We start from the raw sequence: 12,499 nt of genomic DNA on the forward strand, positions 1-12,499 counted from the left end.
TTTTTTATGACTTTTTGAGGCCAAAAAAAATTTGGACTTTTTTTGCCCGAAAAAAACGCCATACTATACTATGACGTTTTTTATGACTTTTTGAGGCCAAAAAAAATTTGTACTTTTTTTGCCCGAAAAAAACGCCATACTATACTATGACGTTTTTTATGACTTTTTGAGGCCAAAAAAAATTTGGACTTTTTTTGCCCGAAAAAAACGCCATACTATACTATGACGTTTTTTATGACTTTTTGAGGCCATACTATACTATGACGTTTTTTATGACTTTTTGAGGCCAAAAAAAATTTGGACTTTTTTTGCCCGAAAAAAACGCCATACTATACTATGACGTTTTTTATGACTTTTTGAGGCCAAAAAAAATTTGGACTTTTTTTGCCCGAAAAAAACGCCATACTATACTATGACGTTTTTTATGACTTTTTGAGGCCATACTATACTATGACGTTTTTTATGACTTTTTGAGGCCAAAAAAAATTTGGACTTTTTTTGCCCGAAAAAAACGCCATACTATACTATGACGTTTTTTATGACTTTTTGAGGCCATACTATACTATGACGTTTTTTATGACTTTTTGAGGCCAAAAAAAATTTGGACTTTTTTTGCCCGAAAAAAACGCCATACTATACTATGACGTTTTTTATGACTTTTTGAGGCCAAAAAAAATTTTTTACTTTTTTTGCCCGAAAAAAACGGCATACTATACTATGACGTTTTTTATGACTTTTTGAGGCTAAAAAAAAATTTTGACTTTTTTTGCCCGAAAAAAACGCCATACTATACTATGACGTTTTTTATGACTTTTTGAGGCCAAAAAAAATTTGGACTTTTTTTGCCCGAAAAAAACGCCATACTATACTATGACGTTTTTTATGACTTTTTGAGGCCCAAAAAAATTTGGACTTTTTTTGCCCGAAAAAAACGCCATACTATACTATGACGTTTTTTATGACTTTTTGAGGCCAAAAAAAATTTTTTACTTTTTTTGCCCGAAAAAAACGGCATACTATACTATGACGTTTTTTATGACTTTTTGAGGCTAAAAAAAAATTTGGACTTTTTTTGCCCGAAAGAAACGCCATACTATACTATGACGTTTTTTATGACTTTTTGAGGCCAAAAAAAATTTGGACTTTTTTTGCCCGAAAAAAACGGCATACTATACTATGACGTTTTTTATGACTTTTTGAGGCCATACTATACTATGACGTTTTTTATGACTTTTTGAGGCCAAAAAAAATTTGGACTTTTTTTGCCCGAAAAAAACGGCATACTATACTATGACGTTTTTTATGACTTTTTGAGGCCATACTATACTATGACGTTTTTTATGACTTTTTGAGGCCAAAAAAAATTTGGACTTTTTTTGCCCGAAAAAAACGCCATACTATACTATGACGTTTTTTATGACTTTTTGAGGCCAAAAAAAATTTGGACTTTTTTTGCCCGAAAAAAACGCCATACTATACTATGACGTTTTTTATGACTTTTTGAGGCCAAAAAAAATTTGGACTTTTTTTGCCCGAAAAAAACGCCATACTATACTATGACGTTTTTTATGACTTTTTGAGGCCATACTATACTATGATGTTTTTTATGACTTTTTGAGGCCAAAAAAAATTTGGACTTTTTTTGCCCGAAAAAAACGCCATACTATACTATGACGTTTTTTATGACTTTTTGAGGCCATACTATACTATGACGTTTTTTATGACTTTTTGAGGCCAAAAAAAATTTGGACTTTTTTTGCCCGAAAAAAACGCCATACTATACTATGACGTTTTTTATGACTTTTTGAGGCCATACTATACTATGACGTTTTTTATGACTTTTTGAGGCCAAAAAAAATTTGGACTTTTTTTGCCCGAAAAAAACGCCATACTATACTATGACGTTTTTTATGACTTTTTGAGGCCATACTATACTATGACGTTTTTTATGACTTTTTGAGGCCAAAAAAAATTTGGACTTTTTTTGCCCGAAAAAAACGCCATACTATACTATGACGTTTTTTATGACTTTTTGAGGCCATACTATACTATGACGTTTTTTATGACTTTTTGAGGCCAAAAAAAATTTGGACTTTTTTTGCCCGAAAAAAACGCCATACTATACTATGACGTTTTTTATGACTTTTTGAGGCCATACTATACTATGACGTTTTTTATGACTTTTTGAGGCCAAAAAAAATTTGGACTTTTTTTGCCCGAAAAAAACGCCATACTATACTATGACGTTTTTTATGACTTTTTGAGGCCAAAAAAAATTTGGACTTTTTTTGCCCGAAAAAAACGCCATACTATACTATGACGTTTTTTATGACTTTTTGAGGCCATACTATACTATGACGTTTTTTATGACTTTTTGAGGCCAAAAAAAATTTGGACTTTTTTTGCCCGAAAAAAACGCCATACTATACTATGACGTTTTTTATGACTTTTTGAGGCCAAAAAAAATTTGGACTTTTTTTGCCCGAAAAAAACGCCATACTATACTATGACGTTTTTTATGACTTTTTGAGGCCATACTATACTATGACGTTTTTTATGACTTTTTGAGGCCAAAAAAAATTTGGACTTTTTTTGCCCGAAAAAAACGCCATACTATACTATGACGTTTTTTATGACTTTTTGAGGCCAAAAAAAATTTTTTACTTTTTTTGCCCGAAAAAAACGGCATACTATACTATGACGTTTTTTATGACTTTTTGAGGCTAAAAAAAAATTTTGACTTTTTTTGCCCGAAAAAAACGCCATACTATACTATGACGTTTTTTATGACTTTTTGAGGCCAAAAAAAATTTGGACTTTTTTTGCCCGAAAAAAACGCCATACTATACTATGACGTTTTTTATGACTTTTTGAGGCCCAAAAAAATTTGGACTTTTTTTGCCCGAAAAAAACGCCATACTATACTATGACGTTTTTTATGACTTTTTGAGGCCAAAAAAAATTTTTTACTTTTTTTGCCCGAAAAAAACGGCATACTATACTATGACGTTTTTTATGACTTTTTGAGGCTAAAAAAAAATTTGGACTTTTTTTGCCCGAAAAAAACGCCATACTATACTATGACGTTTTTTATGACTTTTTGAGGCCAAAAAAAATTTGGACTTTTTTTGCCCGAAAAAAACGCCATACTATACTATGACGTTTTTTATGACTTTTTGAGGCCATACTATACTATGACGTTTTTTATGACTTTTTGAGGCCAAAAAAAATTTGGACTTTTTTTGCCCGAAAAAAACGGCATACTATACTATGACGTTTTTTATGACTTTTTGAGGCCATACTATACTATGACGTTTTTTATGACTTTTTGAGGCCAAAAAAAATTTGGACTTTTTTTGCCCGAAAAAAACGCCATACTATACTATGACGTTTTTTATGACTTTTTGAGGCCAAAAAAAATTTGTACTTTTTTTGCCCGAAAAAAACGCCATACTATACTATGACGTTTTTTATGACTTTTTGAGGCCATACTATACTATGACGTTTTTTATGACTTTTTGAGGCCAAAAAAAATTTGGACTTTTCTTGCCCGAAAAAAACGCCATACTATACTATGACGTTTTTTATGACTTTTTGAGGCCAAAAAAAATTTGGACTTTTTTTGCCCGAAAAAAACGCCATACTATACTATGACGTTTTTTATGACTTTTTGAGGCCAAAAAAATTTTTGACTTTTTTTGCCCGAAAAAAACGGCATACTATACTATGACGTTTTTTATGACTTTTTGAGGCCAAAAAAAATTTTTTACTTTTTTTGCCCGAAAAAAACGGCATACTATACTATGACGTTTTTTATGACTTTTTGAGGCTAAAAAAAAATTTTGACTTTTTTTGCCCGAAAAAAACGCCATACTATACTATGACGTTTTTTATGACTTTTTGAGGCCAAAAAAAATTTGGACTTTTTTTGCCCGAAAAAAACGCCATACTATACTATGACGTTTTTTATGACTTTTTGAGGCCAAAAAAAATGTGGACTTTTTTTGCCCGAAAAAAACGCCATACTATACTATGACGTTTTTTATGACTTTTTGAGGCCAAAAAAAATTTGGACTTTTTTTGCCAGAAAAAAACGCCATATTATACTATGACGTTTTTTATGACTTTTTGAGGCTAAAAAAAAATTTGGACTGTTTTTGCCCGAAAAAAACGCCATACTATACTATGACGTTTTTTATGACTTTCTGAGGCCAAAAAAAATTTGGACTTTTTTTGCCCGAAAAAAACGCCATACTATACTATGACGTTTTTTATGACTTTTTGAGGCCAAAAAAAATTTGGACTTTTTTTGCCCGAAAAAAACGCCATACTATACTATGACGTTTTTTATGACTTTTTGAGGCCAAAAAAAATTTGGACTTTTTTTGCCCGAAAAAAACGCCATACTATACTATGACGTTTTTTATGACTTTTTGAGGCCATACTATACTATGACGTTTTTTATGACTTTTTGAGGCCAAAAAAAATTTGGACTTTTTTTGCCCGAAAAAAACGCCATACTATACTATGACGTTTTTTATGACTTTTTGAGGCCAAAAAAAATTTGGACTTTTTTTGCCCGAAAAAAACGCCATACTATACTATGACGTTTTTTATGACTTTTTGAGGCCATACTATACTATGACGTTTTTTATGACTTTTTGAGGCCAAAAAAAATTTGGACTTTTTTTGCCTGAAAAAAACGCCATACTATACTATGACGTTTTTTATGACTTTTTGAGGCCAAAAAAAATTTGGACTTTTTTTGCCCGAAAAAAACGCCATACTATACTATGACGTTTTTTATGACTTTTTGAGGCCATACTATACTATGACGTTTTTTATGACTTTTTGAGGCCCAAAAAAATTTGGACTTTTTTTGCCCGAAAAAAACGCCATACTATACTATGACGTTTTTTATGACTTTTTGAGGCCAAAAAAAATTTGGACTTTTTTTGCCCGAAAAAAACGCCATACTATACTATGACGTTTTTTATGACTTTTTGAGGCCAAAAAAAATTTGGACTTTTTTTGCCCGAAAAAAACGCCATACTATACTATGACGTTTTTTATGACTTTTTGAGGCCAAAAAAAATTTGGACTTTTTTTGCCCGAAAAAAACGCCATACTATACTATGACGTTTTTTATGACTTTCTGAGGCCAAAAAAAATTTGGACTTTTTTTGCCCGAAAAAAACGCCATACTATACTATGACGTTTTTTATGACTTTTTGAGGCTAAAAAAAATTTGGACTTTTTTTGCCCGAAAAAAACGCCATACTATACTATGACGTTTTTTATGACTTTTTGAGGCCATACTATACTATGACGTTTTTTATGACTTTTTGAGGCCAAAAAAAATTTGGACTTTTTTTGCCCGAAAAAAACGCCATACTATACTATGACGTTTTTTATGACTTTTTGAGGCCCAAAAAAATGTGGACTTTTTTTGCCCGAAAAAAACGACATACTATACTATGACGTTTTTTATGACTTTTTGAGGCCAAAAAAAATTTGGACTTTTCTTGCCCGAAAAAAACGCCATACTATACTATGACGTTTTTTATGACTTTTTGAGGCCAAAAAAAAGTTGGACTTTTTTTGCCCGAAAAAAACGCCATACTATACTATGACGTTTTATATGACTTTTTGAGGCCATACTATACTATGACGTTTTTTATGACTTTTTGAGGCCAAAAAAAATTTGGACTTTTTTTGCCCGAAAAAAATGCCATACTATACTATGACGTTTTTTATGACTTTTTGAGGCCATACTATACTATGACGTTTTTTATGACTTTTTGAGGCCCAAAAAAATTTGGACTTTTTTTGCCCGAAAAAAACGCCATACTATACTATGACGTTTTTTATGACTTTTTGAGGCCAAAAAAAATTTGGACTTTTTTTGCCCGAAAAAAACGCCATACTATACTATGACGTTTTTTATGACTTTTTGAGGCCAAAAAAAATTTGGACTTTTTTTGCCCGAAAAAAACGCCATACTATACTATGACGTTTTTTATGACTTTTTGAGGCCAAAAAAAATTTGGACTTTTTTTGCCCGAAAAAAACGCCATACTATACTATGACGTTTTTTATGACTTTCTGAGGCCAAAAAAAATTTGGACTTTTTTTGCCCGAAAAAAACGCCATACTATACTATGACGTTTTTTATGACTTTTTGAGGCTAAAAAAAATTTGGACTTTTTTTGCCCGAAAAAAACGCCATACTATACTATGACGTTTTTTATGACTTTTTGAGGCCATACTATACTATGACGTTTTTTATGACTTTTTGAGGCCAAAAAAAATTTGGACTTTTTTTGCCCGAAAAAAACGCCATACTATACTATGACGTTTTTTATGACTTTTTGAGGCCCAAAAAAATTTGGACTTTTTTTGCCCGAAAAAAACGACATACTATACTATGACGTTTTTTATGACTTTTTGAGGCCAAAAAAAATTTGGACTTTTCTTGCCCGAAAAAAACGCCATACTATACTATGACGTTTTTTATGACTTTTTGAGGCCAAAAAAAAGTTGGACTTTTTTTGCCCGAAAAAAACGCCATACTATACTATGACGTTTTATATGACTTTTTGAGGCCATACTATACTATGACGTTTTTTATGACTTTTTGAGGCCAAAAAAAATTTGGACTTTTTTTGCCCGAAAAAAATGCCATACTATACTATGACGTTTTTTATGACTTTTTGAGGCCATACTATACTATGACGTTTTTTATGACTTTTTGAGGCCAAAAAAAATTTGGACTTTTTTTGCCCGAAAAAAACGCCATACTATACTATGACGTTTTTTATGACTTTTTGAGGCCAAAAAAAATTTGGACTTTTTTTGCCCGAAAAAAACGCCATACTATACTATGACGTTTTTTATGACTTTTTGAGGCCAAAAAAAATTTGGACTTTTTTTGCCCGAAAAAAACGCCATACTATACTATGACGTTTTATATGACTTTTTGAGGCCATACTATACTATGACGTTTTTTATGACTTTTTGAGGCCAAAAAAAATTTGGACTTTTTTTGCCCGAAAAAAACGCCATACTATACTATGACGTTTTTTATGACTTTTTGAGGCCATACTATACTATGACGTTTTTTATGACTTTTTGAGGCCCAAAAAAATTTGGACTTTTTTTGCCCGAAAAAAACGCCATACTATACTATGACGTTTTTTATGACTTTTTGAGGCCAAAAAAAATTTGGACTTTTTTTGCCCGAAAAAAACGCCATACTATACTATGACGTTTTTTATGACTTTTTGAGGCCAAAAAAAATTTGGACTTTTTTTGCCCGAAAAAAACGCCATACTATACTATGACGTTTTTTATGACTTTTTGAGGCTAAAAAAATTTTTTGACTTTTTTTGCCCGAAAAAAACGCCATACTATACTATGACGTTTTTTATGACTTTTTGAGGCCCAAAAAAATTTGGACTTTTTTTGCCCGAAAAAAACGCCATACTATACTATGACGTTTTTTATGACTTTTTGAGGCCAAAAAAAATTTGGACTTTTTTTGCCCGAAAAAAACGCCATACTATACTATGACGTTTTTTATGACTTTTTGAGGCCAAAAAAAATTTGGACTTTTTTTGCCCGAAAAAAACGCCATACTATACTATGACGTTTTTTATGACTTTTTGAGGCCAAAAAAAATTTGGACTTTTTTTGCCCGAAAAAAACGCCATACTATACTATGACGTTTTTTATGACTTTCTGAGGCCAAAAAAAATTTGGACTTTTTTTGCCCGAAAAAAACGCCATACTATACTATGACGTTTTTTATGACTTTTTGAGGCCAAAAAAAATTTGGACTTTTTTTGCCCGAAAAAAACGCCATACTATACTATGACGTTTTTTATGACTTTTTGAGGCCATACTATACTATGACGTTTTTTATGACTTTTTGAGGCCAAAAAAAATTTGGACTTTTTTTGCCCGAAAAAAACGGCATACTATACTATGACGTTTTTTATGACTTTTTGAGGCCATACTATACTATGACGTTTTTTATGACTTTTTGAGGCCAAAAAAAATTTGGACTTTTTTTGCCCGAAAAAAACGCCATACTATACTATGACGTTTTTTATGACTTTTTGAGGCCAAAAAAAATTTGGACTTTTTTTGCCCGAAAAAAACGCCATACTATACTATGACGTTTTTTATGACTTTCTGAGGCCAAAAAAAATTTGGACTTTTTTTGCCCGAAAAAAACGCCATACTATACTATGACGTTTTTTATGACTTTTTGAGGCCAAAAAAAATTTGGACTTTTTTTGCCCGAAAAAAACGCCATACTATACTATGACGTTTTTTATGACTTTTTGAGGCCATACTATACTATGATGTTTTTTATGACTTTTTGAGGCCAAAAAAAATTTGGACTTTTTTTGCCCGAAAAAAACGCCATACTATACTATGACGTTTTTTATGACTTTTTGAGGCCAAAAAAATTTTTTTACTTTTTTTGCCCGAAAAAAACGCCATACTATACTATGACGTTTTTTATGACTTTCTGAGGCCAAAAAAAATTTGAACTTTTTTTGCCCGAAAAAAACGCCATACTATACTATGACGTTTTTTATGACTTTTTAAGGCCAAAAAAAATTTGGACTTTTTTTGCCCGAAAAAAACGCCATACTATACTATGACGTTTTTTATGACTTTTTGAGGCCATACTATACTATGACGTTTTTTATGACTTTTTGAGGCCAAAAAAAATTTGGACTTTTTTTGCCCGAAAAAAACGCCATACTATACTATGACGTTTTTTATGACTTTTTGAGGCCATACTATACTATGACGTTTTTTATGACTTTTTGAGGCCATACTATACTATGACGTTTTTTATGACTTTTTGAGGCCAAAAAAAATTTGGACTTTTCTTGCCCGAAAAAAACGCCATACTATACTATGACGTTTTTTATGACTTTTTGAGGCCAAAAAAAATGTGGACTTTTTTTGCCCGAAAAAAACGCCATACTATACTATGACGTTTTTTATGACTTTTTGAGGCCAAAAAAAATTTGGACTTTTTTTGCCCGAAAAAAACGCCATACTATACTATGACGTTTTTTATGACTTTTTGAGGCCAAAAAAAATTTGGACTTTTTTTGCCCGAAAAAAACGCCATACTATACTATGACGTTTTTTATGACTTTCTGAGGCCAAAAAAAATTTGGACTTTTTTTGCCCGAAAAAAACGCCATACTATACTATGACGTTTTTTATGACTTTTTGAGGCCAAAAAAAATTTGGACTTTTTTTGCCCGAAAAAAACGCCATACTATACTATGACGTTTTTTATGACTTTTTGAGGCCATACTATACTATGACGTTTTTTATGACTTTTTGAGGCCAAAAAAAATTTGGACTTTTTTTGCCCGAAAAAAACGGCATACTATACTATGACGTTTTTTATGACTTTTTGAGGCCATACTATACTATGACGTTTTTTATGACTTTTTGAGGCCAAAAAAAATTTGGACTTTTTTTGCCCGAAAAAAACGCCATACTATACTATGACGTTTTTTATGACTTTTTGAGGCCAAAAAAAATTTGGACTTTTTTTGCCCGAAAAAAACGCCATACTATACTATGACGTTTTTTATGACTTTCTGAGGCCAAAAAAAATTTGGACTTTTTTTGCCCGAAAAAAACGCCATACTATACTATGACGTTTTTTATGACTTTTTGAGGCCAAAAAAAATTTGGACTTTTTTTGCCCGAAAAAAACGCCATACTATACTATGACGTTTTTTATGACTTTTTGAGGCCATACTATACTATGATGTTTTTTATGACTTTTTGAGGCCAAAAAAAATTTGGACTTTTTTTGCCCGAAAAAAACGCCATACTATACTATGACGTTTTTTATGACTTTTTGAGGCCAAAAAAAATTTGGACTTTTTTTGCCCGAAAAAAACGCCATACTATACTATGACGTTTTTTATGACTTTTTGAGGCTAAAAAAATTTTTTGACTTTTTTTGCCCGAAAAAAACGCCATACTATACTATGACGTTTTTTATGACTTTTTGAGGCCCAAAAAAATTTGGACTTTTTTTGCCCGAAAAAAACGCCATACTATACTATGACGTTTTTTATGACTTTTTGAGGCCAAAAAAAATTTGGACTTTTTTTGCCCGAAAAAAACGCCATACTATACTATGACGTTTTTTATGACTTTTTGAGGCCAAAAAAAATTTGGACTTTTTTTGCCCGAAAAAAACGCCATACTATACTATGACGTTTTTTATGACTTTTTGAGGCCAAAAAAAATTTGGACTTTTTTTGCCCGAAAAAAACGCCATACTATACTATGACGTTTTTTATGACTTTCTGAGGCCAAAAAAAATTTGGACTTTTTTTGCCCGAAAAAAACGCCATACTATACTATGACGTTTTTTATGACTTTTTGAGGCCAAAAAAAATTTGGACTTTTTTTGCCCGAAAAAAACGCCATACTATACTATGACGTTTTTTATGACTTTTTGAGGCCATACTATACTATGACGTTTTTTATGACTTTTTGAGGCCAAAAAAAATTTGGACTTTTTTTGCCCGAAAAAAACGGCATACTATACTATGACGTTTTTTATGACTTTTTGAGGCCATACTATACTATGACGTTTTTTATGACTTTTTGAGGCCAAAAAAAATTTGGACTTTTTTTGCCCGAAAAAAACGCCATACTATACTATGACGTTTTTTATGACTTTTTGAGGCCAAAAAAAATTTGGACTTTTTTTGCCCGAAAAAAACGCCATACTATACTATGACGTTTTTTATGACTTTCTGAGGCCAAAAAAAATTTGGACTTTTTTTGCCCGAAAAAAACGCCATACTATACTATGACGTTTTTTATGACTTTTTGAGGCCAAAAAAAATTTGGACTTTTTTTGCCCGAAAAAAACGCCATACTATACTATGACGTTTTTTATGACTTTTTGAGGCCATACTATACTATGATGTTTTTTATGACTTTTTGAGGCCAAAAAAAATTTGGACTTTTTTTGCCCGAAAAAAACGCCATACTATACTATGACGTTTTTTATGACTTTTTGAGGCCAAAAAAATTTTTTTACTTTTTTTGCCCGAAAAAAACGCCATACTATACTATGACGTTTTTTATGACTTTCTGAGGCCAAAAAAAATTTGAACTTTTTTTGCCCGAAAAAAACGCCATACTATACTATGACGTTTTTTATGACTTTTTAAGGCCAAAAAAAATTTGGACTTTTTTTGCCCGAAAAAAACGCCATACTATACTATGACGTTTTTTATGACTTTTTGAGGCCATACTATACTATGACGTTTTTTATGACTTTTTGAGGCCAAAAAAAATTTGGACTTTTTTTGCCCGAAAAAAACGCCATACTATACTATGACGTTTTTTATGACTTTTTGAGGCCATACTATACTATGACGTTTTTTATGACTTTTTGAGGCCATACTATACTATGACGTTTTTTATGACTTTTTGAGGCCAAAAAAAATTTGGACTTTTCTTGCCCGAAAAAAACGCCATACTATACTATGACGTTTTTTATGACTTTTTGAGGCCAAAAAAAATGTGGACTTTTTTTGCCCGAAAAAAACGCCATACTATACTATGACGTTTTTTATGACTTTTTGAGGCCAAAAAAAATTTGGACTTTTTTTGCCCGAAAAAAACGCCATACTATACTATGACGTTTTTTATGACTTTTTGAGGCCAAAAAAAATTTGGACTTTTTTTGCCCGAAAAAAACGCCATACTATACTATGACGTTTTTTATGACTTTCTGAGGCCAAAAAAAATTTGGACTTTTTTTGCCCGAAAAAAACGCCATACTATACTATGACGTTTTTTATGACTTTTTGAGGCCAAAAAAAATTTGGACTTTTTTTGCCCGAAAAAAACGCCATACTATACTATGACGTTTTTTATGACTTTTTGAGGCCATACTATACTATGACGTTTTTTATGACTTTTTGAGGCCAAAAAAAATTTGGACTTTTTTTGCCCGAAAAAAACGGCATACTATACTATGACGTTTTTTATGACTTTTTGAGGCCATACTATACTATGACGTTTTTTATGACTTTTTGAGGCCAAAAAAAATTTGGACTTTTTTTGCCCGAAAAAAACGCCATACTATACTATGACGTTTTTTATGACTTTTTGAGGCCAAAAAAAATTTGGACTTTTTTTGCCCGAAAAAAACGCCATACTATACTATGACGTTTTTTATGACTTTCTGAGGCCAAAAAAAATTTGGACTTTTTTTGCCCGAAAAAAACGCCATACTATACTATGACGTTTTTTATGACTTTTTGAGGCCAAAAAAAATTTGGACTTTTTTTGCCCGAAAAAAACGCCATACTATACTATGACGTTTTTTATGACTTTTTGAGGCCATACTATACTATGATGTTTTTTATGACTTTTTGAGGCCAAAAAAAATTTGGACTTTTTTTGCCCGAAAAAAACG

This window comes from Toxotes jaculatrix, chromosome 10 (genome assembly GCF_017976425.1).
Source record: "Toxotes jaculatrix isolate fToxJac2 chromosome 10, fToxJac2.pri, whole genome shotgun sequence".
NCBI classification, from domain to species: Eukaryota; Metazoa; Chordata; class Actinopteri; family Toxotidae; genus Toxotes; species Toxotes jaculatrix.